General features: G+C 39.8%; 1 long non-coding RNA gene across 1 annotated transcript; it reads left to right on the plus strand.

The window, feature by feature from the left end:
• Positions 1-1,032: 1,032 nt before the first annotated feature.
• Positions 1,033-3,079, plus strand: LOC121812502. Its single transcript, XR_006053096.1, has 3 exons — positions 1,033-1,137; positions 1,956-2,061; positions 2,152-3,079. It is a non-coding gene; the product is annotated as an uncharacterized LOC121812502 (long non-coding RNA).
• The last annotated feature ends 2,764 nt before the right edge of the window (positions 3,080-5,843 follow it).

Genomic DNA, 5,843 nt, shown 5'->3' on the forward strand with positions numbered 1-5,843 from the left:
CCTCTGCAGCACCTCACTTCTAATTCTACCATTTTGCCCTTGTTGATAGTCTGACAAGCTGCACTCCTCATTCTTTAAAAGTCAAGCTGGTTCTTACAACGCCAGCTATACAAGACTGTGCACGTGCACACGTACAAAACAAAGCAGAGTCTCCAAGCAGTTAAATTTAAATCCCTCATTTTGATTCTGCGCTGCTCTTCTTCTGATCATCAATCAGAGAGTAACAGGCCTCCTTTTGGTGTCCTGAATATGAGCTACTCAGCAAATATGGGCTTGCCAACTTTATCCCCACTCAGACACACCAAGGAGCTGGTCTTGGCAGGAGTAGGAATTACTGTCATGGATAATGGGCTCACGGGACAAGAGGCTGCTTTTGGACTACTTTACGTAATTCATCTGAACGCCTGTAACTGGAGTTCATCATCATTCAGCTCGCACCTGCGCCTCTGTCCGGTCTCTTCAAAGAGTATTTGCATTTAAAAAACAATGATAAAGTCATCTAAAAGCACTCTGTGGTGCTCCCCCAGTTGGAACGCCACATGAACACAGCTGCAAAATACTGTTTTGAGCTAGACGTCATGCTGGGTGGAGGATTTGTAAATTAACTGGAAGTGTCAGTTTGATTCTGAGCCAGATGGATGCTTTAAACAGTAAAGAGCTTCCCATCAGACAATACCTACACTCTCACTGGCCAGAGCTGTGCAGGAGTGGGCAGGTGACTGATGTTGAACTGTAACCTCCCAACACATAAAAGAAAAGAGCTCCCAGTCATCATCATGTTGCACATAGTCTGACATTTACAAATCCTCCCGCCCCCACAAATAATTTTGAACTTTGCACTACGCATGCTGAATGAAGTACCCAGCATGCATCATTGTCAGGTCACTCAGGTGACTCCCCAGCTTTGTTTTGTCGTCACATCTAATAGTGTTTCTTGTTTTAGCCGTGGGTTTATTTTCAGACTTTAATCTCTGGCTGCTGCAAATGTTCCTGTACAGAAAGCTGCGCACAGCAGGTTGTGTCTCATGCCAAAGAGAGCAGCAGGCTGACACAGAGCGATGAAGATGCTGTTACACTGTTAGCCTGAAAAAAAGATTCTGATTAGACTCATTGACACGATTGATTCTGCAAAAGTATGTAAGTATCTGATATTGGAGAAAGTAATCTGTTTGGTTGAAACTGTAACAGACTGAAAGAATCTATTTAGTTTTAATGCATTTGTGAAATGCAGCATGTTAGCGACTCGGGTCCAGGACTTTTTAAAACAATAGGCAGGATCAAGAAAAATATCTGGTTCTTCTTCTTTGTACTGGTTTTTCTTCGGTCTGTGTTGTGATCTCCCTCATCTTACGCTGTGTGTTCTGCCTGCCTGCCTAAATTGATTTTGGATTTTCAGTTTTACTTTTGAGTTCACATTTTGCCTCAGAGTGTCTGCAACTTTGGGTCCTCCATACTGCTTGCCTGCACACAGCCACGTGACACTAAAAAGTGATAACTGCACCTGTTCCACTGCGTGTGTCATTAAACCAAATCTGTCTCCTCTCTATCATGAAGATAGAGACTAAGAAATTTCAGAATCACTCTTAAAAATGTCATATTTTATTATTCCTGTTCAGGAACCTATATATAACCAAAAACTGACTAATAATCCTGACTAATGATCAAGTTATATCCACTTAGAGGCCAAAACATTCTGGTGACCCCTCAACACTATTCTTAAAGAGTTTTGACCAGTACTCAAACAAGAAGTAATGGTAACCTCGTGTTTTGGAGGAAAATAAACGTAATTCTTCGTTGGAACAAATGTAAATGATTTTCATGTGCTTCCCTCTGTCAAGAAATAAAATACTGTGGTGTCCTAAAAATTGAATGTTTGATCATATGTAACATCTTTTCCTTGCTCAGTAATTTCTATCAAAATGATTTTCACTAGCAAAATGAATTCTGTTGCAAAGGATTATTGTGCCCTCCGCCATTGACTGAAGCCAGGTGCGGCTCGCATACCGCATGGCAAATCACTTTAGATGCTATCTGACTCACAGATCGCCCAACCACCCTGATGTAAGCTCCCACAATCCCCCATGTCCCAAATTCATTGTTACAGCTCTCTTCCTCAGCCTTCTCTAATCTCCCTTGCTTCTGTCTCTGCAGGCCTGCTGAGGACTCGAGAGGTCACGCTCTGAGCTCACAGCTCAAATATCACGTAGCAACAAAGTCTTAAGGCTTCTGTCTTCTCCTCTCTGTATGTAACCAATAAATCCTCACTTCATTCAGACGTCAGAGCCGGGCCTGTCTAACCTCTCAAGCGAACACGCTTCATCCCAAGTTAAGACAGATCGTTTGGGTTTGAAATAAATGTGAGATGTACAGCAAAGCCAACCAGTCAGAACATTTTGATTAACATGTGTTCATTTTCATTGCCAGATCGCATGGGGAAGTAATTATGTCCCATTCATGCCACATTAGATTCACTGAAAACAGTTTTAAATATATCATTGACTACACATTAACGGTGAACTCACATTAATGAGCCTTACTTGAAAAAGCTGAGCAATAACATCTGTGCTTCATCTGATAGAAATGCAGATTCAGCAACTGAGCCATTATAAGAAGTAAGAAGTGGCACATTTAAAGTTGTTAAATCTTCACTGAGATTTCTGTTGTTTCTTTATTGAGGTGAACACTTTATTAGAAGCCATCTATTCATTTATCAACAGTTAATTATGCTTCACTAAAGTTAATAAATCTATTAATACTTTCACTTTTAACTACTATTAGGATTCAACTGTAGGCAAGTTAACAGTTTGTTATACTTTTGCAGATACACTAAAACAAGCGCAATTTCTTATTGAGTTTAAGAAATCCATGTTATCAAACACTTATTCATGATTAACTATCCTTTTTTCATCTACTGGATCTGAAGCATAAACAAAACCCCATCAGGATTATTGAATGTATTATTATAAACAATGGCTAACTGTGCATTTTAAATATGCATGTTATCAAAGTTGATAAATTGTGAATCATACAAAAAGAGTATTTTATGTGAAGCACAAAAAAAGTAAGCTCTTTTTTTCTTTTTTCCTTTCTAGCATTAATAATAATAATATTGGATTGCATTTATATAGCGCTTTTCAAGGAACCCAAAGGGCTTTTTACAATGCCACTATTCATTCACTCTCACACACTGGTGGAGGCAAGCTACGGTTGTAGCCACAGCTGCCCTGGGGCAGACTGACAGAAGCGAGGCTGCCATATCGCGCCATCGGCCCCTCTGGCCAACACCAGTAGGCGGTAGGTGAAGCGTCTTGCCCAAGGACACAACAACCAGGACAACAGATAGAGCTGGGGATCGAACCGGCAACCTTCCAGTTACAAGATGTGACCTCTGACCTCCCAACCATGAACCGATGCACAGCTTTGGTGCATTAAATAAAAAATTTCAGTCAAGAATTTCAGTTTAATTACTTTCTTACCACATAACTTGTAACCACAGGCAATTGTGATACATTAATAAGAGAATGTAGCCTTTAAAATAATTATAATAAAGCTTTTAACACTGACAGTGACAGAATGATTATATATAATGTATGAAAGATTATTATTATTAAACTTACTTCGATATTTTCAGTAACATTATTGGCAGAGAGGAGACTCCCCACAAACAGCCCTGCAAAGTCTGTGTTCAGTACAAAGGACCAAAAAGAAAGGATGGCATGGCGCCAGTAGTTATGTTGAGCATTACTAAAGTACTAATTGAAAAAAAGGTGTCATCCTCTCATCACAATGAGCACGTTGAGTAACCTAAATTAAGCACACCACTCATGACCCACAAGTGCATGCTAATCTAGTTAGCATGCTTGTGGTGGATCCTGGTTATATATGAATGTGCAAATAAGATGAGGCTGGTGGTAGACTGAGGACGCTCAAAGAGCCGAGTACCACAACACACTCAGGCCCAATTCCAATATGGCCTATACGCCGCTTTACTCCCTGTGCAGGTACGCTTGCTGTTGTGGAGGGTCTCTTAAGCCCCTTTGATACTCAACAAAAAAAGGCCACCAGCACATGCTAACATCGCTAGGCTTTTTCCTCAGTGGGAAAGGGTACAGTCATTGTTCATTCCCAGGTTAAATGACTCAGTGACTTCACCAGTCACTGGCTCCAGTGCCAATTTGCAATGATGTAAGCATGAAAACAAAGTAGATATGGTCATTTTTATCATGTTTCCACTACAGTAAGTGGTAAGCTACAGTATATAAAATCAAAGTGAATGAAAGGAGTCAGTGGGCTTCTTTCAAAACTGATCTGTCCTGATCATGGTGTCAACAAATGTGTCAAAAGAATTTGGGTCGGCTCTTTGTTCAAATCTTTATTCATAATGCACTTTTCCACAAAGAGGGGTCAAACTGTTTTTTTAAGATTCATATAAAACATATCAGCACAATAAAAATCCATTTATCCATCCACCCCTGCTCCTCATCTGAGCCCAGGCTGTGAGGTATCAGTCCAACCGTTACTACGCCTCCTTCTCCCCAGCTTATCTGTGGGCATGCTCAAGGCAGCCAAGAGCCTCAATCTCTCCAAGGATGTCTGCTCTGAGGTGGACGTACCAGAAACACATTACCTCAGTAGCTTGCAGGACGCTTCCTTAATAAATGCCGAACCACCTCAGCTGGCTCTTTTCATTGGAGTAGCAGCGACTCTACACTCAGCTTTTCCCTGGCACACAATAAAACTGCTGAATTTTTTTTGTTGTATTTTTATGTGTTAAACCTGGAAGCTAACATTTCTTATCTATAGCAGTTAGTCTGTCCTTGAGAAAAGGAAGTCCAGAAATCTAGAGGGCTTTAAACAACTAATGTCTTTGTTTTGTTTTGTTTTCCCCTGATGCTGTCTTTCTGTCCTTAAAAAATGTCATTCATGACATTTTAAACATGTGACAACTTTCAGTAAGGGGAAATGAAGGCACCTGTGGGAGTATCTAACGCTGTCTGATGGGCAGTGATTTTACTGGCGGCAACTGCATCTCATTTGGGGATAAACCTGACAGTGTGTAGGAGGCTCACACACTCATTCCTACAGCCACTGGAGTGGAAAACAACACAACACAAAGATCTGTTTTTGGGCTTTTCCCTCCTTCCCTGTTATCCTCACCTGCATCTCACAGCTTGTTTCGTAGGTTTCTTTTTTTGGCATAAAATGAACGAGATGAGAAAAACAGAATTCAGTTCAGTGAATCAAAGAAGAACAACAACAAAATGAAAGACAACACATAATTGATGCTGTAGTACAAAAACCCCACCATCAGGCACTTTCTATGAAAGTTTTGAGTGTTTTTCTTTTTGATTAGTCAGTTCTCATTGCTGCTGTTTTTCTAACAGATAAACGTGAACTATCTCCACAAATATATTTTTACAGAAGTGCACGATTCTGTCTGAGAAATGCTTCTCCATTTTTGATATCTGTGTTTTTATATAATGTATAAGCTCATGGTGAGGATTTTGTTTCTGTACATGTATCTGACTAAAATAGGAAAATACCATTTAATATAAAAAAAACCCAGAATATTTGATAAAGTTTTGCATTTTGATGTGAAATATCTCATGTAATATGCTTCTGTAAGTAGCTCTTGGATGATGATGATGAACAGTTCCTAAATAACTTGCTTGTTCTTGGTGAAATAGTGTATTTATAAACAGTGAATTTGTCATTAATGAAGTATAAATGTGGTAACATTACTCACATCATCCTCTTCATGCATGTTGTCTTACTCCAAGCTGTATAGGCTCGAAAGCCTACTACCAATTAAGCATATTAGGTGATGTGCATCTCTGTAATGA

The sequence above is a fragment of the Haplochromis burtoni genome, unplaced genomic scaffold (assembly GCF_018398535.1).
Source record: "Haplochromis burtoni strain Fernald_Lab_line unplaced genomic scaffold, NCSU_Asbu1 Contig_627, whole genome shotgun sequence".
NCBI classification, from domain to species: Eukaryota; Metazoa; Chordata; class Actinopteri; order Cichliformes; family Cichlidae; genus Haplochromis; species Haplochromis burtoni.